The sequence below is a fragment of the Neovison vison genome, chromosome 7 (genome assembly GCF_020171115.1).
Source record: "Neovison vison isolate M4711 chromosome 7, ASM_NN_V1, whole genome shotgun sequence".
Taxonomy (NCBI): domain Eukaryota; kingdom Metazoa; phylum Chordata; class Mammalia; order Carnivora; family Mustelidae; genus Neogale; species Neogale vison.
This window is the reverse complement of record NC_058097.1, coordinates 119,907,973-119,935,505: the sequence shown is the minus strand read 5'-3', so window position 1 is coordinate 119,935,505 and position 27,533 is coordinate 119,907,973. Positions and strand designations below refer to the sequence as shown.

The window sequence follows — 27,533 nt, the reverse complement described above, 5'->3', positions numbered from 1 at the left end:
CCCATGAGACATCTAAATGAAGAAAAGATACATCGGATATATGGATGTGGGACTCAGAGCTGGTCTGGGCTGTAACAGTCATCAGCATTGACATTGGTAACTGAAGTCATGGATTAGGATAAACATAGCCCAGGATGGTGTGTGGAGTAGGAAGAGCAGGAAGTCAGCAGAAACAAAGCCTGTTTACCAGTTAGACTCTATTCCTCCTCCCCCTCCCCTCTCCCTTCCCCCTCTTCTTCCCCTCCTTCCCCTTACCTTTCCCCTTCCCATTCTTCCTCCTCAACCTCCTCCTCCTCCTCCTTCTTCTTCTCCTTTTTACTCAAAGAGCAGGGAGAAGGGCAGAGGGAGAGGGAGAGAGAGAATCTTCATCAGGCTCACCCTGAAGCTGGAAACTGACACAGGCCTTGATCTCACAATTCTGAGATCATGACCTAAGCCAAAATCAGGAGTTGGACACTTAAACAATTGAGTTACCCAGGTGCCCCAAGACCCTACTCCTTCTAAACCCCGAACAGACATATGGGGGATTTAGGCTCTTCTCTGTAGCCAGGGATTATAACATATAAGATAAAATTTTTTTTAAAAAATCACCTTTTACCCCAAATTTGCTAGAAGAAAGGAAATCTTTAAGTATTCTACAATCATTTTCATTTGCTTATTACTTTGCTTAAATCAAAGACGATTTCTATAAGTTTAAATGCTCCTGCAGAAATCCAAGACTGCTATTAAAGATATTGATTAATTTCTCTACCAAGTCTCTAAGGAAGTAGAGAGCAATGCTCTTCTAGAAGAATCTTATCATAGGCAACTTCCCCTGGAGAGGGAACATGTCTTAAAAGTAGCAAATCAGATATAAAAGAATAATGTCAAATATCTTTATTAGTCAGGGTTTTCCAGAAAAATTGAGTCAATAGTGTGTGTGTGAAATCATATGGTATTTGTCTTTCTCTGTTTGGCTTATTTCATTTAGCATGGAAGTTGCCAAAGAGGAGGGATATGAGGGGGTTGGTTGAAATGGCTGTAGGGGATTGAGAGGTACAAACCTCCAGGACAAATTAATTAAGTCACACTGATAAAAATTATAGCATAGGGAATAGTCAATAATATTACAATTCACTTAACACAGTGAGCATTTCAAAATGTATATAATTGTTCCACTACATTGTACACCTGAAACTAACTTAATATTTTATGTCAACTACACGTCAATTAAAAATTTAAAAATAGTGTGTGTGCGTGCGTGTGTGTGTGTGTAAAAATATTTATTTTGGGGAACTGTCTCACATGATTATGGAGGCAGGCAAGTTCAAAACCTACAGGGAAGGTGAGTATGCTGGAGACCCAGGAGAGATTCAGGGTTTTAGTTCCAGCCAGAAAGTCATCTGCTGGCGGATTCCTCTCTGCTTGTGGGAGGTCAGACTTTGTTCTGTCCAGGCCTCCCAATGATTGGATGAACCTCACCCACATTATGGAAGGCAGTCTACTTTACTCAAAGTCTACCAATTTAAGCATTAATCTCATTAAAAAAAAAATCACAGAAACATCCAAAATAATGTTTGACCGTACACGTGGGCACCATGGTGTAGCTGCACTGACATGTAAAATTAACTATGACCATATCTGTGGTGGGGGGAAGGCAGGGGACAAGCTGAGGTTGACTGTTACTTATCATTGCATTTTTCTTTGCAGCCAACACAGAACTGTGTACAGTCCCCTGCATATAGTAGGCACTCAGCTAATGGTTCATGCTGACTTTCATAGTCCCTGACAAATCCATTCATAGTTCCTGACATATGTAAATACAGCTAATTTGATAAAGATGACAGCAATGTCACAGAGGGGACTTTTTCTCCAATGTGTTAGCCAAGAAGGTAAATAAAAGGCCCGGCCTAACAACCATGTGCTTTCCTGACTGTATCCCATTCCGGGTGGGCCTCACAGCAGCACATGATCTGTTGACACGGAGACCATCACCGGTGTTCCCTCTCCCATCCTTTAGGGGGAGCCATCCCTGGGGGTTGCTGACCAAGTGTACCATGGCTGCCAAAAGTGAAAATAAAATGTCCCAGAAAGAGAAGAATTTGTCTGCATCTGGAAAGATACTCATCATTTTTGTGTGTGTTTGTGTTGCTTTCCCTTCAGGAGAGAGTGAGGGGAAACTAAATGAGATTTTCCCAGTTAGGAACAATGTGAAATTCAGAATGAGGCAAGCTGTGGGAGATTGCTTAGAGCATGGTAAGCTAGTGAAGAAAACAAAACAAAACAAAACAAAACAAAAAAACCCAAGTCAGGGCAGATCTGGGGCAGGGCAAGGGGTATGGCAGCGTCTGGGGTCTAAAAGACACCTTCCTCCACCTTCATTGACTTTTGTCCCTATGGAGGGGTAGTTAATGTATCTAGGTCTTTGCAGCCTACTTAATCTCTAAAAAAGGTTTGTTAATATTTTCCTTGCTTATTAAGTTTCTTCCTAAGAAAGGACTACTTAATCTGAGGTCCACAGACCCCTCAGGAATACAAAGATAGAATTAGGGGCTCCCATGAACTTGGATAGCAAATATGTATATACCATAATGCTCTAGCTGAGTTGAACACTTCCCAATAATTTGAATGTATGCACCAAAGCCCCAAAATATTGTTGCAGATATCTAAAAATATCCTTCATGTTTATCCCTGCTTCATCCTACTGCAACTTGATGGTCCAAACCCACACCAAACCTTGGGACTCTGCAGGTCTCAAAGTTTAAGGTAACTGAATTTTCCTATATTCTCCAAACTAGATGTGCCAATAATGAAGAAAACACTGTATTTTGATCTCTATGTGTGCCCTTGGATCCATCTTCAACTGGTGGAATCGAGAGCACAGAAGGAATGAGTAAATTCACCCTCCCAAAAAACTCTCCTAGGACAGGTGGGACTTCTCATTCATTTGGACACTAAATTATAGAACCCCATTATTATACTGAGCCCCTGTCTGCATAACTGCAAGAAATCCAGCCCCTTCCACAAGTGGGAGTACTTAAACCTGGCGCAAATCTGTCTTCATAGCTGGTCATCAGCTTTCTCTTCAATTCACTACTCCAGGTTTTTCTGTTGATTCCCTTGGATTTCTTAGAGCTGCTTCCCAGCACTACCACCCACAACCCTCCTTCACGTCTTCTTTCCAAAGTGAACATGTTAATACTTCCATTGTGGCTTTAAGCACAGCTCACCCAGAGTGGTGACAGCTTAAAAGCGTGACTGAAATTCAGGGAAGAAATAAAGTACAAAAAGTATAAAGGAAAATTAAAATGAAATTAATTATGATATACACCTCTCTCAGAATCCACTGACTAGTCTCTCCATAGGGCTTATGTACGGTCACATCTTTTCTCAACCTTTTGCCACATGACTGGGGTCACTGACTTCCCAGGTTGGGAATCCCTTCAATGTGTCCACCTGCCTTCCTTCCTCCAAGTTTTCGTCCCCCTGCTCAACTTTCTGGCTCCAAATAAAGGAATCCCAAACTAATTAACTTCATGATATTCTCTCCAAACCTACAGGTGAAGATAGCCTTATTTAATTATTAAACAGAATATCTAAGTCTGAAGTATCTGAAATTAGATGATTTCCCCCAGCTCAAGGCTTTCTAAGAACTTCAGGTGACATCTGCCTCAAAGCTATGTGAATATAATGCTGGAAAATGTGACTCCTGCCCGTACAAAGGAAGCTTGGCAGGACACACCAAGGTCCCACCGTGGAATTAAAAATTGCCTGTGATTACCAAAATAGATAGTTTCAACAACTTTAAGATCCATTTCCTACTTGGAGAAATACGGAGGACCCACATCAGGCTCCCTGCTCAACAGGGTATCTGCTTCTCCCTCTGACCCTCTCCCCACCCTCATACACTCTCTCTCTCTCTCTTTCTGTCTCTCTCAAATAAATAAATAAAATCTTTAAACAACAACAACAGAAAAGATATATGGCAGAACTATTGGTAGCACTCAAGTAGCATTTTTTGGCAAAGAGGAGGCGGTGTTTCTCTCACAGAACATAGAAGAAGGAGTACCTAATTAATTCTATCATTCTTAGGAGAGATGAGAGAAGGCTCCGTGGAGGAGGTGTCATTTGCGTTAAGATGAAGGATGAGTGTATGTCATCTGTGGCTACCGCAGAGCTGCTGAGCAAACTCATCATGTGGGTGATAAAGAATAGTGAAAACAGGGATCCGAGAAAGCTCCACGAGGCCCATCTCACCTCCATTAGTTTTATTGAACCTTGAAATGGCTTTTGAAGTTAACAATCACCCCAGAGGATACAAAGTTAGACACTTAAAAAAAAAAAAAAAAGGCATTAAAGTTTTGTAAGTTCCCCAGTTAATCCATCAAACACACTTCAGTCTTAGGTAGCGGAGTGTAAACTCTATCAGGGGCATCTGAGGTTCCCTAGGAAACATCTGTAGCCAGACAAACAGATAACTTTCAATAGAGTTAAAGAGAGCCTAAGAAAATCTATGGGATCACCTTTCAGGTGAAGGTGGGTTCATTGAAAGCCCGTAACTTTTTATAAAATCATCCTGGTGTTGAGCAGGAAAGCAGCAAAGGACAAGTAAGGATAGGGGGTGAGAAATGTGTGTAAGCAGAGACCTGTTAGCTTTGCCCTCTGAATTTGGCTATGCTCCTGTTGCCTGGCATATGAGTCTAGGAAAATACTGTATCCTTTCAAAGTGCAATTAAAAAGGGGAAAAAAAAAAAAAAAGCTGAGGTGTCACCTATTCAACTACTTCCTGAAGAATATAGCATAGCATTTAGGCTGCCTAACAAACCTCTGGAAAAGAACAACATCTTAGAAAGTTCTTGTTTGAGTTCTTTATAATTTAGGGGGAAACTTTTCTTTAATTAGGTGATGGCTAATGAACTATTAAAGCAACCCCCTTGCTAATTAAAAGAATAAATTGAACTTGCTGGACCTTTCAGCTGCTCTCAAACACCCTGCTTCTGAGGTTTTTCAGCAGAAAAGGTTTCCATTTCAATTTAAGTCAATAAGTAAAGGAAAGGTGGCAGCAAGAACTGGCTTGGGTGATTGGATCACACTACCAGAAATAGTAGACAGATGTGCCTGTGGAAGTGCCCCACAGCATGCTTTGGGATGGTTTATTTCAGGTCGACACCTGTTTGTCCCCTGCTATATTTCCCAAGCACCTAGAATAATTCTGATACTAGTAGATGGGTGGAAGGAAGGAAGGAAGGAAGGAAGGAAAGAAAGAGAAAGAAAGAAAGAAAGGGCAAAAGAGAGAAAAGAAAAGAGAGGAGAAAAAAGAAGAAAAAGGAAAAAGAAAGGGAAGGGAAGGAAAGGGGAGAGAGGGGAAGGGATAGGAAGGGAGGAGGGGGGAGGGGAGGGGAAGGAGGGAGTATATTTGTTGAGGGAATGAATGAATTACTGCTTACCCAGCAGCAAGTGGCCCATTTAGTTTGTTTGGGATCTCAGTTTTCCTAATCCAGAGTGGGAATCCATCAGAGTCAATAGCGGGTGTTAAGTGAAGTGATCAATATTAACTTGGCCAAAGAAGTGAAGAGACTTGTCCTATGGCACAAATACACAGACCATGGCCAGATCATCATCTTTCCCCTCTGAAGATCCTATTGAGAAAACAGCTAAAAAAAAAAAAAAAAAAAAATCTGTCCTTCATTTTGCCCATTTTCAACCAAGAAAAAACTCTTGGTGCAATCGCTGCTGCTTTGCCAGGGCTCAGCAGCTCTGCTAGAAGTCATCAAGAAAGCTGTTTGTTTCCTTCTGTAATTCTGGACTCGGTGCATTTGTCTCAGGCTCTTGGTGATCTGGGACAGCACATTATGTGATGCTGTCCAGGGCCATGCCACTTAGGAAGTTTTGCTTATGTCAACATTATGCACTGTACACATTCTTCTTTCTTTTGCTGGGGGCAGCTGAAAGTAAGTGACACTAATTTCTATTCTGCATTTATCCAAATATTGCACTCACAACACAATCCATAAACATAATGACTACTCATCAATAAAGCAGGGGAATGTCTGAGAAACCATAATTGTCACCCCCCCAAAATTTAAAAAATAAAAAGAAACAACAAAAACGCTGGCAAATGGTAGGTCCCTTATCTTAATTACAGGCTTATTTGCATTTAAATGAAGGTTATTCTATAATTACTACTGAATGTTTTGTGTTGGAGTTGAAATACCACTCTGCAGGCTGTCAGCCCATTTCCTTTTCATTTTCCCTTGTCATTCTTCTTCTCTATAATTGTCTGACACAGGCAGGCAGAGAGGTGCTGGCTCTTAATTCCCTTTCCAAAAACATCACCACCTCAGGGCACCTTGTGGATTCTGGGGCATCTTACTACAGTCCTTCCACAGGATGGTGCCAAGAAAATTAAAGAAACCACCTTCTTCCTACAAAACACATCTCCCGATCCGCCAGTTTGAGAGCAGAATTAACTTGGCCTGACTAGGCATTGGCTGCAATGCTGAGAATCCCCTCTCCCTCCCCTATGTGCATACCACACCCTGCACAAACATTACCATTCATCAACAAATACAGTCTATTCTTGTTGCTTGCAGTGGTACCGTTCTATAAAGTCACTGTGAACACTGAATTAGAGAACTCTGAACCATTGCTCCTAGGGGTGATATACAGGGCTAGATTCCTGTAAGCCTTTGCTCACCAGATTTTTGTTAAGCCATCCATGCAAAACCTGATTTTATACTTAAAGATACCTTCTTTAGTATATATTGCTGGTTCATTAATACTGAACTCACAGCTAGTAACGTTGTAACTCATACCTGAACCAAGTCTCTCTGACACATACACTTATGTGTCAATAAGCACTCCACAACCTTCCATCACTATGCTTGAGGGCCATTTTACACAGCAAAACACAAATCAAAAGCACAAAAATGTTAAAAAACAAAAACATTAAGCAGACCACAAAAAGGACACCTGTTTGAGAGCTGAAACAAGAAGGCAGTGCATCATCTTATTTAACCTCAACTGGGCACATGCATATGACATGACCCACATTTTTCAGTTTCGCCCATGTCTGTGAATAACTGTAAAAGCATCATGGCTATTAATACAGGCGTTACAAATAAGCTTTAGAGAGCAGGTCATTTCACAAATATGGGATCCACGTGTAATGAAAATAGGTTATACTTTCTGAGCATCTCCTTTATGTGAGTTGCTCTCCAGGGACTAAGAGGGCTCGTAGGCCTCAGATAGGAGGGGTGGGAGGATGCACAGATAGAAACTGATCAAATAAATAAATAAATAAATAAATAAACAAACAAACAAACTGAGGGGCCTGAGTGACTCAATCCGTGAAGCCTCTGCTTTCAGCTCAGGTCATGATCTCAGGGTCCTGGGATCAAACCTGCTTCTCCCTCTCCATCTGCATGCTATTTCTTCTGTTTGTGCTCTCTCTCTCTCTTGCTATCTCTCTTCCTATGTCAAATGAATAAATAAAATCTTTTAAAAAATAAAAATAAACCAAAAAGCAACAAAAGTTTCAAATCATGGTACTGCTATGAATAAAACAAGCCACAAAAGGTTTCAGATGGAAATAATGAGGGCAACAGGAAGGTTTTATTTTTTAAAATATTTTATTTATTTATTTGAGAGAGAGAGTGTGTGTGTGCATATAAGCAGGGAGAGGGGTAGAGAAAGAGGGAGAGGGAGAAAGAAATTCCCAAGTAGACCCTCTGCTGAGTTTGGAGAGTCTAAGTGGGGCTTGCTCTCATGACCCCGAGATCATGACCTGAGCCCAAAATCAAGAGTCAGATGCTCAACTGACTGAGCCACTGACGTGCCCCATGAAAGGGCTTATTTTAGATATCAGAAAGCATTTATGGTAAGACTTGAGAGGCCCTGAAGAGGTGGGGTAGAGAAGAAAACAGAGGGAGGAACACCAAGCAGGAAGAACAAAGAACACAAAGACCCTGACCTGGGGAAATGTATGTTCCCCAAATTTGACTAGTGTGACTGGAGGCCACTGTACATGAAAAGGAAGAGACACTATGAAATGGCGTTAGGGTTTATTGCTCCTACTTAGTGAGAAATCCAGATATAGTCAGTTGCTGGCATTGGTTTAGTGGCTCAGGGATGTTCAAGCTGAGCTCTGTGGAATTTGCTTGATCTTTGCCTCATGGTTGCAAGATGGCTGCTCCAGGTCTAGCCATCATATTCTAGCTCCAGGATAAGGGAAGTGCAAAAGGCGTACATGTCAGAAAAGTCTAGGGCCCTTGATACAGCTTTCCTGGAAGCCCAGCTGATGACTTTCCACTGATATCTTATTGGCCATACTGTGCCATGTATCTACCTCCAGGTACAAAAGAGGCTAGAAAACATATTCTTCACATCTGAATACATTGCTTCCCCTAACACAATTGTGTGTAAAGAACAGAAGAGAATATTTTTCAGCAACTAGTAGTCTCCATTCATTGGGGACTAGGAGCACATGTTCCAGCCCATGCCTTGGAAGTGGGAGAGCTCTCAGAGATAAAAGGGTCTCTCGATCCATATAATAGATTTATATAGTGGATATGAGTCTTGAAAGTTGATGGAGGAAGATCCACCAAGTCAAAATATCTCTATTCTTTCCCCTTAGACCAGGTAGCCCTTTCTACTGGGGATGAGGGCCTCTCATAAACCAGTAACAAATGCAAGATATTAGCCAACTTAGGAATGTTCAGTCCTAACATTATATTTTGAATTTGTTTACTTGTGACTTTCAGCAGTCAGTTCACAAGTTCTTTGACCTTGGGAGAATGTAACATGGGGCACATATATTTTGAAGTAGAAAGAAGGGGCAGGGGGAACGGAGGGAAGACAATCAAAAACAAGGGCCACTGCTAAAGAGACAGGGTGCTGGACAGACAAAAACTAAGAGGACCAAGCCAATCTGTAGAGTTGGGAAAGATTCTTCTGAGGAAGTAATGTTCAAGCTATGACCTAAGGACCAATTGAAATCAATTAAGTATCAAGGTTGGGGAGAGCCAGAGGATTCCAGTCCCAACATCCTTTGCAAATGTTAACAAGTGGAAATTAAATCAGGGCAAATGCCATGCTTAAGTGATAAGGGGAGCAAAGAGACCATTTTCGTGGTCTTTGCTAATTTATCAGAAATTCAAACCTATTGGAAAGCTTCTTGATTTTTTGGCTTTTTAAGGCATTTGCTGGGCAGATGCCAGTGCTGGTGCTTTGGATTTCCTTAGCTCTTTTACATTCTGCACTTTATATCCTTTGAGCTGAATATTTACCACCTAAGCCTAAAGGGCAGGTGGAAATGCAACCTACTGTGTGGCTTGGCTCAAACCTGCATGGAGCAGGTGGCTCTTCCCCTGTGAGGGACAGAGAAATCTAATACCTTTTGCTAGCCCCTGCCAGTTCTGCTCCTCCCATGCTCCTACCTGCTGGGACTCGTGCCTGTGTACAGGCAGGTAGGCACCTGGCACAGCAGATGTACCCAATGACCACAGTACAGATGTCCCCAGGCATCTCTATGTGTGTGCATCCTCTACCCAGATGCCAGGGAGGGCTTTCCAACCACAGATCCCATCATGCCTTTTTCCCTACTCAGGAACCTCCAGGGGCTCCTCTATAGGATAAAATCCAATCTCTTTAGCATAACTTAAAGACCCTCCCCAATCTATCCTCATCCTAATTTTCCAGATTCACCTCCCACATTCATCTCCTGCTCTCAAGCCACACTGAGCTGTTTGCCACTTTCTAAACACGTCATGCTCTCGTCTCGCCTCTATATTCTCCTCCTGGCATGCCACCCTCACCCCACTCCTCAGCTGGCACTTTAAGACCCAGACCTTATGTCACTTCCTCTGTGAAGCCTCCCACAATGCTCAGCAAGTTGTTCTCTTTTTGCAATTATTCTTGCAAATATTTATTCATATATCTGTTCTCTCCCGCTGTACTGTAGGCTTCCTAAATACAGGGGACAATTATAACCATTTGTGCACCCTCCACATCTTGCATAGAGCCTGGCACATCCTAGGGCTTCAAAATCACTTGTTTCGTAATTAACCATGGTCCAGTGAATGTGCATGACTTTGCAGTATGCAGTAGCATCCATCTTCCTGAGAGCAGCCAGATCTCACGGTTCGCCTCTGGTCCCCCACCCTGCCCCAAACTAGTGGAGAGGTGACTGGGTGGCACCCCTAAAATTACCTGCTCCACTGCATTGGCACACTCTGCTTTGGCACCCTCCTCCCTCTAAAAGACTCCCAGAACCTGTGTTCTCCTGGTATTTTGAAGTCCCCATGGAATAAGGAGCAGGGGAAAGGCTAGGTAGATGAGGGGGGCTTCACAGGGACCCTAAGTGAATCTGGGGCTCTCTGACCCCGACCCCACTCCCTTCTCTGACTTCCCCCATTCAGGGCATTTGTGGTATGAAAGGCTATGCTCGGCTGCAGAGAATACCGTTCTCCCTGAGCCTCTCTTACCCTCCCCCAGCCCACAGCCCGCAGCCCACTGAAGTCCCACCCCACTGTAGAGGGAAGAAAGGACTGTTTTCATCCGCTTCCTCAGGCACGGGGCCGCTGTGCCATTGTTCCTCCTCCTCACCATGCTTCCCCTTCTTCTTTTCCTCCATGCACACAGCCTCTTCCTCTCCTCCGCCTTTGAAAGGAGCCTCTGCACGTTTCCCCCTGCCCCTGACAGGTGTGGGGAATGACCCTGGCCCTCCGCTGGGGACCATTTGCTGGGATGCTCAAGCTTTATAGAGCGTCATTTGTATTCCGTCCTTCCCTCTCTCGCTCTTGCCCAGTGTGTTTTGATGAGCTTCTCTCTGCACTCATATTGTCTCCGTCGTTAACCACTCATTTGCAAGTCTGTAATTTACTTTTGATCATTCATTTTATGAGGCGCACAGGGTAAAAAGCCGATTCTGTTCTTTCCTTCTTTTTCCCCTCCTTCCTTAGGCTTGTTTGCAGCTAGAGATTCTCTCCAAGTCCACACCCTGTTGCCTTATCATCTCATAAGGAGAGAGGCCTGTGCCGCCTCGACATTCCTGGGAGAGATTTTCCTTCTGCTTCACCTTCTGATGTGGTTCATTAGCTGTTTTCCACCTCCCCTTAGGGATTAGCTTCTCTGGGAAATGGAGTCCTTGGTGGAGGCAATTATTTGTGGGTCTATTGATATGATAACCCCTATTGACAGCGGGGGGATCGCTGGCAGAACTGATAGGATTGCTCTGCCACGCACTAAACCCCAGGAGGAGGAGTTACAAGCTGAGGCCCAGCAATGCCTTCCCAAGCTGACATTTCACAGCCAGTTTTTGTTCAGCAGGAAACCGCTTCAGCCCTGGATGAGAAGGCAGCCGCCTGCCAAACAGGAGCCCTGAGTATCTGGCTGCCTTTTCCTCCTTTCCCTGGTCATTGGGATTTTCAGTAAATAAAACCTGGTGCCTCTCTCTTACCAGAGGACAGAAGAGCTGGTAGCAGGAGAGGCGTAGACTCATTAAGCCCAATCTTAAAAGAGTTTCCCAGGTTTTCCCTATTTTGTTTTCTTCCTCTTCTTCTCTTTGGAAACAAACACTTTTTCCCAAGCGGAAAGCAGCACTCACGTTACTCCTCCTTGCAGAAACATGCCCGGAGGACTGGCTGGTCACAGAGGATCTGTGGGGCCTGCAGTCACTGGCTGGCAACCCCTCCCCAGACATTCCTGGGGTCCCCACACTCCTCTCCCTTCCCCCGCCCCCCTGTGGCTCTTAGAGCCTCTGAAGTAGGGTAATTCTTGCCATCATTTCATGGATTTCACTGTACTGGCCAAACTGGGAACTTTTGAAAATGAAAGGAGGCATGAGCAGCAAGTACAAAGGACAAAGAGGGATAAAAACTGAATTGTCCCCTGTTTACCAGTCTCCCAAGTTCCACTCCCAGGGCTGAGTTTCATCACAAAGAGAACAAGGGACGATTCCCTCCCTCTCTCCCAAAGTTGCTCTAGGGACAAAATGGGTGCGTGGGGTTTTGACTTGAAATTCAAAACAGGCTTCCACAGAAGAACAATGGCATAAATGGGGGTTAGACTGGATGATTATTATGAGCTATGATGTCAATGGTGTGCATTTATAAAAGGATTTTCAGTAGGACACCACCCTCTGCTGTGATTGAACAATTTTGCTGTCAGTTTTTAGATCCATAAGTTTGCCTCAAGGTCCTACATAACCCACTACAGACCAGGGCAGGAGCCATGTATCCTTGCATCAATGAGCTGAATGTAAACTCTCTGGCCACAAAAAATCTAGGTAAAAGGCTTTCTTTTATCTTCAGGACAGAGTGGGTATAACGAACTTCTGAGATATGGTTCTGAACTACAACGACCTCGGGGTCAGGGTTCTAATCAGAAAATAGCATTTTACAGACACCTTTTTCATTGCGAAGCCAGCACCAAGACATCCCACCCAAGATAAGATGCATTTTGAGGGCCCTGAGCAGAGCTGAACACGCCTCAGAAGATGTCATCAAAATTTAAACCAGAGTGAGGAACTTATTCTTAATCCTCCTGTATTGAGGGGTCAGACAATCTTCAGAAGAAATATCCTTTGGAGGAAATTAGTAAAACTAACATGTGTTCATTGTTAATCAGTATCCCTGGATCAAAAAAAAAAAAAATCTTAAAAGGTGAATTTACTGCGAAGGAGCTTTTCACACGGACCTAGGACATTTTGAGTCTAATCTCCACAAAACACAACTTTGAGGAATTGCTGGCCTGTCCTAAAACCTACAATAACCATGTCAAAATAACAACCCAAGGCTTATTCTTTAACTGACCTGTGTGATCTGGCCTTCTTCCTCTGTACAGTCCTGCTTCCTCAGGGGACCCAGTAGAAGTCCTCCCCTAGGCTCTGGCCAGTCCACCCCAAATACAGAGCTTATTCAGCCCTCCAGCACTGGGGTGTGGTACTCTCCAGCCCATGACTGAAAGGACCCAAAGCAAGTTTTGTTCCCTGACCCCCTCGCGACCCAACGACGCGTTCCTCTTCCCTCAGTAATCCTGTGGTGGTTACATTCACCCATCCCTGCTCTTTGCCACGTCAATATCCGTCCACTAAGCAACTCCAGCTATATAAATAACTCCTTTCATAGGGTCAAATATTGGCAGTTCTATATAAATATAACTAATTCATTTCTTTCTCTTTCTTCTCACTCTCCACCCCACATCACTAGTGTTAGGTATGGCATAGGGGTTCATTAAACACTAGTTAATTGGTTAATTGATTCGCCATTTGAAAAACACCCCCCTTCTAGTGTACCCACATGGATCACTAACTACTTAGTATGGACAGAATACTACTTCGTGAAAACTTATGCTAAATGACAATACCTGTGTATCCTAATTGGTAATGATTATTCAGCAGCTGGGCCCTTGGTGAGACGCAGGATCACAGAGCACCAGATGAAAGGTTTGACTCTGGCTAAAGGTAAAGAAGAGTCAAAAAAGAAAGGAGAATGAATAAATGGGGTGAACCTTGCAGTCAGTGAAGACTTGGTGACACAGGTAGCCCAGAGACTTAGACCTGAAATGCTGATGTCATTCTTTCACTGAATTCTGAGCTATTGAGGGACATACGGCGTGTGCCACTACTTCGCTAGGGGCTGCCCACACCCTGAAGAATAAAGGCAAAGCCTCTGTCTGCCCTGTGGGAGCTCCCACCATGGTCTGGGAAACGTGGAAACAGCAAAGCCTGATCCATCATAACGGGGACTGTAACATAAATGTAAATAAAAAGCTATGGTGTAGGGCACCTGCATGGCTCAGCGGGTTAACCCTCTGCCTTCGGCTCAGGTCATGATCCCAGGGTTCTGGGATCGAGCCCCGCATCGCATCATCAGGCTCTCTGCTCAGCAGGGAGCCTGCTTCCCCCCTCTCTCTGCCTGCCCCTCTGCCTACTTGTGACCTCTCTCTCTCTGTGTCAAATAAATAAATAAAATCTTTAAAAAAAAAAAAAAAGGTATGGTGGAAAAGGAGATAATTAATTCTTCCTGGGGGACCCAGGGATGACTTCATAGAATATCAAACTTTGGAGCGGGGTGTTGAGGGATGAGTAGGTCGTTTCAGATAGGAAAACAAGGGAGCACATTTCCGGTCAAGAGAACTTGTCATGGGCCTCTCTCCTTGAAAGAGTAGCTGATTCTTCCTCCTTCCATTCCTCTCAGGGTGATCCCTGTGGTAAACCCTGGGTCACCACCCAGCCTCTGCCTGTTTTTTTTCAGAAGTCAGGTAGCCACTTGCATACAGGCAGACTGTGTCTCTTCCAAACCCAGGAATAAATCCGGTTTCTTTAAACCAGGATTTCCCAAACTTTTTTGGTCTCAGGATCTATTTATACTCTTCAGAATAATTGTATTCCTCAGGGAGTTTTGCTGATGTATATTATGTCTACTGATATTTACCATATTAAAATTTAAAATTGAGAAATTTTGAAGTACTTGTTTGTAAATTCGTTCTAAAAAATAATAAACCAAGTACACACTAATGTAAATAACATATTTTTAATAAAAAATTACTACATGTGCCAAAAGAATTTGATGAGGCAAGTGGCATTCCTTTACAATTTTGTAAATCTCTTTAATGTATGGCTTAAGAGAGGACAGCTGGATTTCCATCTCTGTTTCCACATTCAATCTGTTGTGATATTTGTTTTGGTTGAAGTATGTGAAGAAAATGTAGCCTTTAATTACACAGGTATGTAATTAGAAAGAGGGGACTATTTCCTTTTCAGATAATTGTGGATATTCTTCTTTGAGAGTCTAAAACTTGCAAGTGGTGATTTTTTAAAATTTAGTTGTAATGTGGAATCTTAAACCGAGTGATGACCTTTTCATATTTTATTGCACTAAAGTCCATTGATTTATCTGGTTCCTTGAATGGATCATTTACCCATGTATGATTTTTTAACAGCATGCCTCGGTCATTTGGAAAATATCAATTCACTAAATTATGCAGATCTTCCAAATGTTGACTTATTTTACTATATGATATCCAAAAAACCCCACCAAAATGCATTTATTACTGTCACCACTAATTTTATTAAAAAAAGTTTTTAAGTGTTGGAAAACTGTAAAGCTAATGGTAGCTAATAACGGTTTTTCCAAAACTCTAATTTTCATCCAAAAACTCAAATTTTATCATTCGTAAGAAATAATGTCAATTGTTCTTTCATGAAGTGACTCACTTCATTCATTTTTGGGAAGGTTTCTGTCAAGTGCAAATAACCATAGTTTGTCTTGTTGTTCTTTCAACTAAAAATGGTGTTATACAAACAAAAAAAAATGGATAATTGATCTTACGACTCAAATAAGCGCACAAGTGTTTTCGCCTCAAGACAACCATCATACTTCAGAATGTAACAGAAGTGGTTTATGTGTAATTCCGATTCTGTCACACAGAATAAAAAATAAGTATTTAAAGGCCACGTTTAATGAAATTAGTCATTTTACTGCTTCATCAAGGACATTTTTAAGTGAAACTGGCATTTTTCTTTACAATGAGCTTGTGGAGTCACATTTGGTGACTTTGTCTTTTTTGTTTGTCTGTTTTATAGAAGTTACTATCATACATAGTATTGAATTCACAAAAATATGAACATGCCCAACTGGTGAAGGGCTGCACCCTCCCTGTCCCCAGGAACACCCGTCCCACCCCCAAAATGACTTGCCATATCCAGAAACGTGGCTCACTTTTCCTTCAATGACTTTACTTTCACTTGGTGACTTTGTCTTTGTTGGCACTAGGATGCTACCTTTGCTTTTGCACTATCAGTGCCAATAACTACACAGTCAAAAGGAACATTAATTTCTTAGTATTATGACAAAAATAGTTTGACTTTGCTGACCCCCGAAAGGATATCGGAGAGCCCCTTTATGATCTACGATTTGAGACCTGCTGGTCTAAGCGGATCACAGCAACTTCATTCTGCCTCGCCAAGCTATCGGTTTAGTCATGGGCATATGAGGCAACCTTGACCTATCATTGATGAGGATAAATAAATTGCAAAACTTCTTGGAAGGGCCAAACTCTTAAAGAGGAAACAAAGATACAGATATTTTCTTTTCTGACTCTGGAGATTGGCATTTTCTATTATTCATGGGACTGCAGAAGCCATCTTGCAACCAGGAGAAAAAAAGCCAAGAAAACCACAGGAACATGGATCCTGGAATTCTAGCATAACTTTGAACAAGAAAATTAATTAATTAAATTAATTAATTAATAAACATAGGCACAACCTGTCTTTGGACTCTTTGCTCTGTGAGATAATAAATGTCTTCTTGGCCACTTTTTAGTTGTATTTTCTTTTATTTGAGATGATATTGTCCTTATCCTTGCAAAGTCTATGGTCTACTTGGATTGAATATTAATATCTATACTTTATGTAAATCCAGTCTTCCCAGATAGATTATAAATGTCTTGAGGGGAGAGACACTTAATAACTGCCTTACTAGTGATAAACAAAGGCAATAGAAAGTCAGGACAAAAAGTGATCACCTTGGGGCGCCTGGGTGGCTCAGTGGTTTAAGCCTCTGCCTTCAGCTCGGGTCATGATCTCAGGGTCCTGGGATCGAGCCCCACATCGGGCTCTATGCTCAGCGGGGAGCCTGCTTCCCCCTCTCTCTCTCTGCCTACTTGTGATCTCTCTCTGTCTATCAAATAAATAAATAAAAATCTTAAAAAAAAAAAGTGATCACCTTAACTTCAAAGAATTTTGCTATAATTTGATGCCCTGATTTTGCTCTGTGGTCTTGTTGCTAGAGCTTAGGTGAATATCCTCCATTCTGCAAGGCACAGATTCTTCTCCTTATGCATCCCTGTCATTTTTGCTATCTTCTCTATCTTCTCTAGATAATTAGTTTCATAAAATATTACTATCTGACCAATCCTCTACATCTCCAATCCCCATGCTAAATAGCTGCCAAGGATTCTTGTAAAAAAAAGGCTACAATAATAATACACTTATTAAATATATATATATATATAAACAAATATTAAAGGGGTAGATTGAATTAATCATTAACATATCTTGAGGACTTACATCTGGAAACCCATTTACTTTACTCACAATCCTCAGATTTGGTTTTCTTTTTTGAACAAACATGTGAGATTGAGGTGTCTTGTTACTATATTTAGCCCCTGGAAATTTTCCACAATACTTCTCACTTCATTAATTGAACCTTATATGTAACCGAAAACTTCCTTTATCTCCAGTCCCAGTAAGTTGTCCTAAATCACAAGTCTGCCACTTACTGGATTGTGTGACTTGAACAATGAACTTAGCCACTCTGTGCCTCAGTTTATTTGTCTGTAAAATAACAATAATAACAATATTTATCCCATAGAATAATTATAAAAATTAAATGAATTAATAAACATAATACAGTTCAGAAAATGCCTAACACATCTTAAGATTAAGAATTAGCTCTTATAGGGCGCCTGGGTGGCTCAGTGGGTTAAGCCGCTGCCTTCGGCTCAGGTCATGATCTCAGGGTCCTGGGATCGAGTCCCGCATCGGGCTCTCTGCTAAGCAGGGAGCCTGCTTCCTCCTCTCTCTCTGCCTGCCTCTCTGCCTACTTGTGATCTCTCTCTGTCAAAAAAAAAAAAAAAAAAAAGAATTAGCTCTTATTACTATTTTTTCCAATTTATTTATTTTCAGAAAAACAGTATTCATTATTTTTTCACCACACCCAGTGCTCCATGCAAGCCGTGCCCTCTGTAATACCCACCACCTGGTACCCCAACCTCCCACCCCCCTGCCACTTCAAACCCCTCAGATTATTACTATTTTTTAACTTCATCATCGTTACTTTGCCTGAATGTGCTGATTCTGCACCCTTTTATATAGGACTATAATCTCCTCATCTCCCACATTCTGGCAAATATAACAGAGCTATTAGCAGTAGCTCTTTTATCCTGCTCTACCCTTAAAGTACATGGAAAAGTTACAGAAAAATAGCTTATACAATGTTTCAGGGAAGAAGAAGGGATCCATTTTTTCTGGTAATTTCATATATATATATATATAAAATATTATATATTATTATTTTATTATATTATTTTCTGGTAATTTCATATATATATAATATTATATATTATTATTTTATTATATTATTTTCTGGTAATTTCATATATATATAATATTATATATTATTATTTTATTATATTATTTTCTGGTAATTTCATATATATATATATCCTTGTTCTATTTCTTTTCTTTCCTTGACCATATCTTCCTCTTTTGGGTTTTCTCATTTCTTCTTTATTCTCAATTTTCTAATGTTCCTCTACACCTATCTCCATATTTGAGCTTTGTTCCATTTTGTGTTCTAAGAGCATTTAAGGGAAGAACAAATTTATCCCTGTCATTCTTATTGACTTTGTGGTCAGAGCTGGAATCTTGAGCAATTGATTTTTGTTTGTGTATAGTTTTGATATACTGCACTTCAGTAACTTTCCAGAAGGACAAAGGGCCTATGGCAGATGGTGGGTTTCCCTTGTCTAATCAAGCACCTGCTCAGCATTCTTGTTCAAGAAATTGACGATTCCCACAAGAGCACTTTGGAAAACAAAAAGAATATGTCATCACTTTCTTTGACAAAGGACTTGGTTGATCTTTTACCCATATAGACCCTCATGAGAATGAAAGAGATAAGGGTCTAAGAAGAAAGATCAAAGTTTCTTGATTAATAAACATCTTGATGTCCAAATCCCTAAAGCCAATGATTACTCTTTTTCTACCCAAGAATAGTAGCCATGAAAGGAGTTTTCCCTACTTCCTGTCACTTCTGAGGGTTTTTTCTAAGCATCATTTCCTTGGAGCCTCCTAATTTTCATCACTTCTTTTCTATCCCCAGAATTTTGTCTGGTTATATATTCTTGTTGTTTACTTGTTCTCTTTCCAAACTCACTTCCCAAACTTTTCTTCATTCAGATATAGAAATATTCCCTTAACTTTTTGACTTTTTCTAATTCCTACCACTCTTGCAAGTGGGTTTCTCTGGGGTTTGAAACAATCAAAAGCACCAAGGAACCTATAGGTAAGATGATCATATAATTTGTCATCCAAATCAGAATACTTTTGACAGCCTTGGTGGATGCACTTCCGGTGGTTCGAGCGGCCGAAGCAAGATGGGTCAGAGTCAGAGTGGTGGTCATGGCCCTGGAGGTGGCAAGAAGGATGACAAGGACAAGAAAAAGAAATATGAACCTCCTGTACCAACTCGGGTGGGGAAAAAGAAGAAGAAAACAAAGGGACCAGATGCTGCCAGCAAGCTGCCACTGGTGACACCCCATACTCAGTGCCGGTTAAAATTATTGAAGTTAGAGAGAATTAAAGACTATCTTCTCATGGAGGAAGAATTCATTAGAAATCAGGAACAAATGAAGCCTTTAGAAGAAAAGCAAGAGGAGGAAAGGTCTAAGGTGGATGACCTGAGAGGGACCCCAATGTCAGTAGGAACCTTGGAAGAGATCATTGATGACAATCACGCCATCGTGTCTACATCTGTGGGCTCCGAACACTACGTCAGCATTCTTTCCTTTGTAGACAAGGATCTGCTGGAACCGGGCTGCTCCGTCCTGCTCAACCACAAGGTGCATGCCGTCATAGGGGTGCTTATGGACGACACAGATCCCTTGGTCACAGTGATGAAGGTAGAAAAGGCGCCCCAGGAAACCTATGCTGATATTGGGGGGTTGGACAACCAAATCCAGGAAATTAAGGAATCTGTGGAGCTTCCTCTCACTCATCCTGAGTATTATGAAGAGATGGGTATAAAGCCCCCGAAGGGGGTCATTCTCTATGGTCCACCTGGCACAGGTAAAACCTTATTAGCCAAAGCAGTAGCAAACCAAACCTCAGCCACTTTCTTGAGAGTGGTTGGCTCGGAACTTATTCAGAAGTACCTAGGTGACGGGCCCAAACTCGTTCGGGAATTGTTTCGAGTTGCAGAAGAACACGCACCATCCATCGTGTTTATTGATGAAATTGATGCCATTGGAACAAAAATTCTGGTGGTGAGAGAGAAATTCAGCGAACAATGCTGGAGCTGCTGAACCAGTTGGATGGATTTGATTCGAGGGGTGACGTGAAAGTTATCATGGCCACAAACCGAATAGAGACTTTGGATCCAGCTCTTATCAGACCAGGTCGCATCGACAGGAAGATTGAGTTTCCCCTGCCCGACGAGAAGACTAAGAAGCGCATCTTTCAAATCCACACAAGCAGGATGACGCTGGCCGATGATGTGACCCTGGACGACTTGATCATGGCTAAAGATGACCTCTCGGGTGCTGATATCAAGGCAATCTGTACAGAAGCTGGTCTGATGGCCTTGAGAGAACGCAGAATGAAAGTAACAAATGAAGACTTCAAGAAATCTAAAGAAAATGTTCTTTATAAAAAACAAGAAGGCACCCCTGAGGGACTATATCTCTAGCAGACCACAGCTGCCTTCAAGGAAGTGGTCAGGGTTGTTCTGACCCCTTGAAGGGATGAGGTTGGGGAAGTTGCCCAGAGGAACCCATGTTCCAGTTGATCTTTCTTACTAGCAAAACCTCCTTGTGTACTTTTTTGAGCATGTAGGATGCCCCCCAGGCCGCCTTCACCTGTTGGTCCCATGCAGTGCTCTGTCTCCAATAAAGCGTGCTCCTTCTCAAAAAAAAAAAAAAGAATACTTTTGACAGTGAAGGGAGATGATATTAATAATTAATCCAGGATTTGGATGTAAATTGAGACTATCCTGGGCAAATAAGAAGACAATCCCCTTACATGGTGATGAACACTACTATTTCCAGGGTGAACTGATAATATAATGCATTCTTTCTGAAATTGAACTTTCTTGGTCCAATGTTGACTTTCAAACAGCATTCTGTGCAGCTTAGTAAAGTGTGCATTCAAGCCAGCAGTGGTGGTCAATGTAATTATGTTTAAATCTGCCCTATCTTGAATCCATTTATCTATAATAAACTTTCTGCTTCCATGGAGTGTATGATTGAACAAGAATACTCTTCCCACCCTTCCACTCCCATTCTGGAGAAGGATCAACAAGGTGAAATTAGTGACTTCTCTGGGGAAGAGGAAGAAGGGAGAAAGGGAAGTTAAAGCAATAATTTTGAAATTCCCAAATCAGTCCTTCTATTTGATAGACCTAAGCATAATTTTACTCCTTTACCTCATCTCTTTCTTCACATATGAGTCATTATTGCCCTGCCATTGATTCCATTCTTTTTTTTTTAAAGATTTTATTTATTTATTTGACAGACAGAGATTACAAGTAGGCAGAGAGGCAGGCAGAGAGAGAGGAAGAAACAGGTTCCCTGCTGAGCAGGGAGCCCGATGCGGGGCTGGATCCCAGGACCCTGGGATCATGACCTGAGCCAAAGGCAGAGGCTTCAACCCACTAAGCCACCCAGGTGCCCCCGTTGATTCCATTCTTAACATAGGAATACAACTGGAGGTTGGAGGTATGCCAGGATAGACCCAGATGGAACCACAGTGAACAGCATGAGGTCAGCAAAGAATTAATTTGGGATCAACTTTTTAAGGATATAGCACCTTTGTGATCTTCTGAGGGAAACCCTACAAATGTGCAGGGGGCCAGAAGGTGAGGGGTAAAGAGGGATGTGTGTAGACCAATACCAGGCCCAAGGCTAGGAACTAGATGGGATGGATAGGCGTAGGAAGGAGTTGAGCAGAAAGATGGCAAGGCAAGAGCTAAGCAGGAGCAGAGGCCTTGCTGGAATATTCTCACAGTCAGCCCAGCAGGTTCTTGGGTCAATGCAAGAAAGAGAAGGCAAGAACTTCAGGTCCTGAGGGAAGAGCCACAAATGAGCCTGACTGAGAAAGAAAGGTGAGTGTAAAGACATTTAATGGGGGGTATCCTGGATATTAAAGGGGAAGTTTCCCTATGGAGCAAAGGCTACATAGACCCTAAAAGCACCAACATCATATCTAAGTCTCCCAGCCCACCAAACTCTGATCCTTGAGAATCAAGGCTTTAGTGTGCCTATGCAATTCAAAATTCCTGCCTGTATATGGTTCAGTATCCAACATAAAGTGCTCATGCAGCCATGGCTCAAAGAATGAGGGGAAAGAGAGTCAATTGGCTCTACTCCGGCTTCCATTCTACAGAAGTCCCCAGTTTCCTCTCCACTTGATTTGGCCACTTTAAGTGCTTGAACCCAGATGTCAATGTTTGCCCTCTGAATCTTGGTATTTAGGCCTCCTGGGAAATTACTTACTCCTGAATGGCTAACAATGCACCTGCCAGACAGCAAACATGGCCGAGATCCTGCCATTGGTTCCTCACATTTAAAGAGCTTTATTTTTCTTCAAGTACTGTCTGAGATGTCTCTGTGGATTGTTGTTTATATGCAGCAAGTACTGCAGTTAGTTAATAATGTCAAGATCGTTGAGCCTCCCTAATGAAAGAGATACACAACATCAACTGTCATTTTAAACAAACATGCAATCAGGATAGCAGTGCTGGAAATATGATCTGCCTAATTTCATGGAGATGATGCAGGAACCAGGCTGCTTTCATAGTGTTTCCTCTGGCGAGCTCCATTTCACAGGATTTCAAGGGGGGGAAACGGTGGATTTTCACAAGAACCGCAAAATTGTCAGTTCTGTGAAAAAGAAATTGCTTTAGCAGCTGGAATTCAGGAGGACAAATAGGTGCACTGATTATATCTTCATTGTTCACCAGAGCCACAGCACTCAGCAAGTTGTAATTACGCTGTGAAGAGCTCAGTTCTGATAGTCAAGTCTTCCCCCATGTGAATATAAACAGTATTATTCTATTTGTTATCAAAGGCTTGCAGCCCGTCCTGCAGCACACGCACACGCGCGCGCGCACACACACACACACACACACATTTCCAACATATGCAGACCTATAAAATCAAGTTCTGGCCCATTTTGTCCAAACATAGTAGCGCCCTGGACACATTAGCATTCTGTCCAATTAGGCTTCGCACAGACACGACAGACTGCACTCAGACGGCTCACTGGCCGAGGGTCATGCAGAGGGAGTAAAAGAAGGTAGAAAAGAGAAATATGAATCAGTGAGTTAGGAACTTATGTTATGCAAACTGATAGGGAAAATAAAGACAACACAGTTCTGAGACACCATTGACTAAGGTTTGTGTGATGTGTATTACCCACCACTGAACAGCTTTCTGACAACCATCCAGCAAATGGCACATTCCTGCTGATCTCATTTGTCCCTGATAGGCTTCCACACACAAATCTCCAAGACTTATCAAGTGTTTTGTTGACCATGATTTCAACTTCCCTTCTGGTTCCCAGAATCTCAGTTTTTTGAGCATCAGGAAAAAGGCAGCTCCTGATGTTTCTGCTCTGCTCTCCATTTTTCATTGTACATAAGTAAATATTATCACCATTACCCACTCATCTAACTAAGAGAATCTATCTTGGGATATTATGAAACCTTATGAAATTATAGAATTATAGGGTTAAACCCCCAGAAGAAGCCCAGGACCCAGCTAGGAGAGAGAGAGCAGTGACAGATATATGTTCCTTTCCCAAGATGACATTCCCTCCATCTATGGGTTGTGGTGATTTGTGCATCACACACCAGCCAATAAATCAAACGTGGTTTACTGATCTCATATTTCTTCCCCCTTCTTCTCATTCAAAGACCTATCTCCTATTGGAAGAGAACAGGAGAACAAAATGGAAAAAGTTACAGCCTGGGCACTTATAGACCTAATTTTAATTTATATTAATTGTCATATCAAACACATGATGATTTAGAACCTTGTACTTTTGAAATCCTACCATAAAAAAGGATGGCTTTGAGGCAAACTACAGGGACAAGATAGAGTCTACAATAGAAATCACCACTGATGTTCAACCACTGAAGTTAGAGATTCATCATAAAGCAGAGTCTGGAAGAGAGTGGAGGAAATAGGAGGAGAGAAAGGCTTTCTATATATATATATTTTTAAATGCTAGGTCTTAAGTATTTAGAAAGTATGCAAGAAAGGATTTTTATAATATTAAAGTTGGATATCGATAAAGATAAAATATTGAGGGGCATCTGGGTGGCTCAGTGGGTTAAGCCTCTGCCTTCATCTGAGGTCATGATCTCAGGGTCCTGGGATCAAACCCCGCATCAGGCTCTCTGCTCAGCAGGGAGCCTGCTTTCCCCCTCTCTCTCTGCCTGCCTCTCTGCCTACTTGTGATCTCTCTCTATATATATATCAAATAAATAAATAAAAACCTTAAAAATAAATAGATAAATAAGTAAAATATAAAATATTGAGAAGGGATAAATAAACTGGAACTGGTTAGCATACATCACCACTACTACTCACTGCCATCTGGGAAAAGAAGACAGAGCTTAAAAAGGAAAGAGAATGCGAAGATGAACCCAAGATGGAAGATTTGGGTGCAGTGATGGCATTTATAGCCCATTAGCACAACTAAAGAAGAATGATATCTATATCTTAGGACCAAGGGCAACTGTGGAAGAAAAAAAAATGCTGAGGTCATAGCTAGTAATATAACAAATGACTCAGTAAAGGACAGAGTTGCTTAGTATGCAGAAAAGAGCAGTGGATATACAATTAGAAGCGATGAGTCCTGGCTGTGGATCTGTTGGTGAATTATCCAGTGTTACTCAGTTTTATCCGGAGTTATTCAGCATTATCCTGAAAACTGCAATGCCTTGATTTTCATCTTGGGAAGACTGGAGAAGAGGAGATGTCCCTCACAGCTTTGAAACTTGTAACGGGATTTTATAACCTTTATTCCATAGTCATGCAATCTGACCAAAGGGTAAATAATGCCCAAATAGGGTTACAAATAGGAGGAAACTAAGACTATAGAAAGTGAGGATGGTGGAGTAAGGAATCAGAAGGGGCTAAAGAAAAATGAAGACAGTTCACACTTAAGGAAAACCACTGAGCTCTTTCAAAGCTGAATCAGCACTTTGCCTTGACAGCTAGGTGACTAAGCATACCTATGTCTCAGGTGTTGGGATGGTATAGGAAAGATCTAAAACCCTCAACCTCGTGGCTTAAATCTCTAAATTCCTCTCATAACATTTATAAGTTTTATAAAAGAAGTTATCATAGGACATAAGCACTAGCTTCTTATGGGAGAAATGTCTCATCTTTTCTCCTAGGTCTTCACAAAACAGAAACAAGAGATGCACTGAAGAAAACCAGAATCCTGGGTGGGGTGGAACTGGAATGCTTGGTTGACTATTAAACAAATCCCCTCTCAGAAAGTGGATTTCATTGAAGACTCTGCTCATCTTTATCCCCACAAAAATCTTCCCTGATCTTACCAATGAAGTTCAACCGATCTTTAAGTAATCGGCATATCTGAGCCAGCACCCTGGGTATAACACTATACCAGCGCACTGGGCAAGACTGGGGTGGAGGGTGGAGGCACAAAAGGACAAGAGCAAGAATTCTGCTCTATTTTAGCTTTGTGATCCTACTAGAAGACTAAGATGCAGATACAAAAGGACATTTCCTATATGGTTTCTATCACAGTGTTGCCATTTTTGCTATTAAATTCTCCAATCTGAAAACCAGAAGACAAGAGCCCTTCCCTACCTCACAGATTAAATATCCCAATGTAGCTAAGAGCAGAAGGGATGAGATGAGAAAACATATTGTAGATTCTAGGTATCAGCTTGGAAGTTCTTTTGGATATATAGGCAAGTAAGAAATACAAAGAAAAAAAGAACTGCCACTCTGACCATAATGATAGTCACCTAATAATAACCAAAAGGTCCAGTATGTCTCAGAATTAGTGTAAATTGCACTCGGGGCTGGCTTGATGCAATGCAGCCTGTGCACTCACACATAGCCTCGTGCTCAGAGGGACACTGTGTATGGTTTAGTGCTTTCCTGTCACTGTCTTTGAAATTCTTCACTTTTGAACAAGGGTCCCTGAGCTTCCATTTGGTACTAGGTCCTGCAAATTATGTCGCCACTTCCGACAGGACTCAAGGACAAGGATTCTAGAAATCCATCTGAACAAGGCATCTGACATCCTAACCCCAGGCTGAAATAGCCCTTTATCCTTGCTCAGTTTCCTTAAATGTTTAGGCTCTTTGTTTATTTTACTTTTCCAGCTAAGTGTTTTAATCATTCTTCTTACAGTCTACATTTCCTCACCTTCAAAATCTTTACTACCTTCTTCACTGAGATCTGATTTTCCTACCTATTAAAGGATATTATATAATCTAGGGTTTTTAGGGTATAGATGATCAACATTGTGTAGAACAGCAAAAAGTCTGAAAATACTGACGGGTCTAAAACAGCCAGGGACTGTGACGCATGTGACGCATGCAACTGGCAGTGTTGCCATCAGCAACAAAAAGAAAGTCAAAGAGGAGATGAGTTCTTTAAAAAAATCTATCAAAAGGTTCCTGTAAGACCTCTTCTGTCAAGGACATTATGAGATATGAGTTGTTAAAGCATAAAATTGAATAATTATAATATTGAAAGGAAAAATCATCTATAAAAACACTCTTGAAAGAGGTAGAATCGAGAAGTGGCTAAGAATGTGACTTTTGTGTCAGACAACTGGGTTCAGATACCAGCTCTGTAATTTTACTGAAGATGTGACCTTGGGCAAATTTCTTAACCTGTGTTAGTTTTCTATTGCAGCATAATAAATTGCTACAAAGTTAGCAACTTAAAACAACACATATTTGTCATTTTACAGTCCCTGTGTGTTAGGAGTCCCCTCATGATTTAATGAGGTCCTCTGCTCAGGATCTCACAAGGCTGCAGTCAGTGTCAGCCACACTGCGTCCTTATCTGGAGGCTCATCTAGGGAAACTCCAATTCTGAGCTCATTGAGCTTGTTGGCAGAGTCCATTTCCCTGCAGACATATGATTGAGGGCCTCTACCTCTCACTGGCTATTGGCTAACACTAGTCACCTTTAGGTCCAAAGGGTCACAAGCAGCTCACTGCAATGTGGCCATCTCCCATAGGTGGGTCATGGCTGTTTGATTCTTCAAGACCAGCAGCAGACTCTCTGTCTTTCCAGTCCGCTAAGGCAAGTTGTACATAATGTATCAACATTATAGCCATGACTTACCATCACCTCTGGCACATCCTGTGGGCTAGAAGCAAGTCCCAGGTCCCACTCCCACTTAAGGAGGGAAAGATAAACACCAGGGGATGAACATTACATCACAATGTCTTCTTGGAATTTTTCCTACCACAGACCGCCCTATAATTACAATTTAGAGACCAAATAAGGTATAAAACCCCTTTTGAAAGAGATAGAGTGGAAAGTATTTAAGAATGTAGACTCTTAAGTCAGAGAAGCAGAGTTTAAATCCTAGCTCTTCAATTTCACTAAAGGCATGAGTTTGGGCAAGGTTCTTATCCTCCCTACATTTCACTTTCTTCTCCTACAAAATGGGAATCATAATGGAAATTACCTCATGGGTTGGTGGGAAGATTAAATGAGATAATGCTTGTAAGTTATTTAAGACAGTGTCTGACACTTCACGCATGCTC

The 27,533-nt window shown here is 41.7% G+C and overlaps 1 pseudogene; it reads left to right on the top strand.

Annotated features, from left to right (window-relative positions):
- The first annotated feature begins 19,121 nt into the window (after positions 1–19,121).
- On the top strand, positions 19,122–20,682 carry LOC122914056 (annotated as a pseudogene).
- The last annotated feature ends 6,851 nt before the right edge of the window (positions 20,683–27,533 follow it).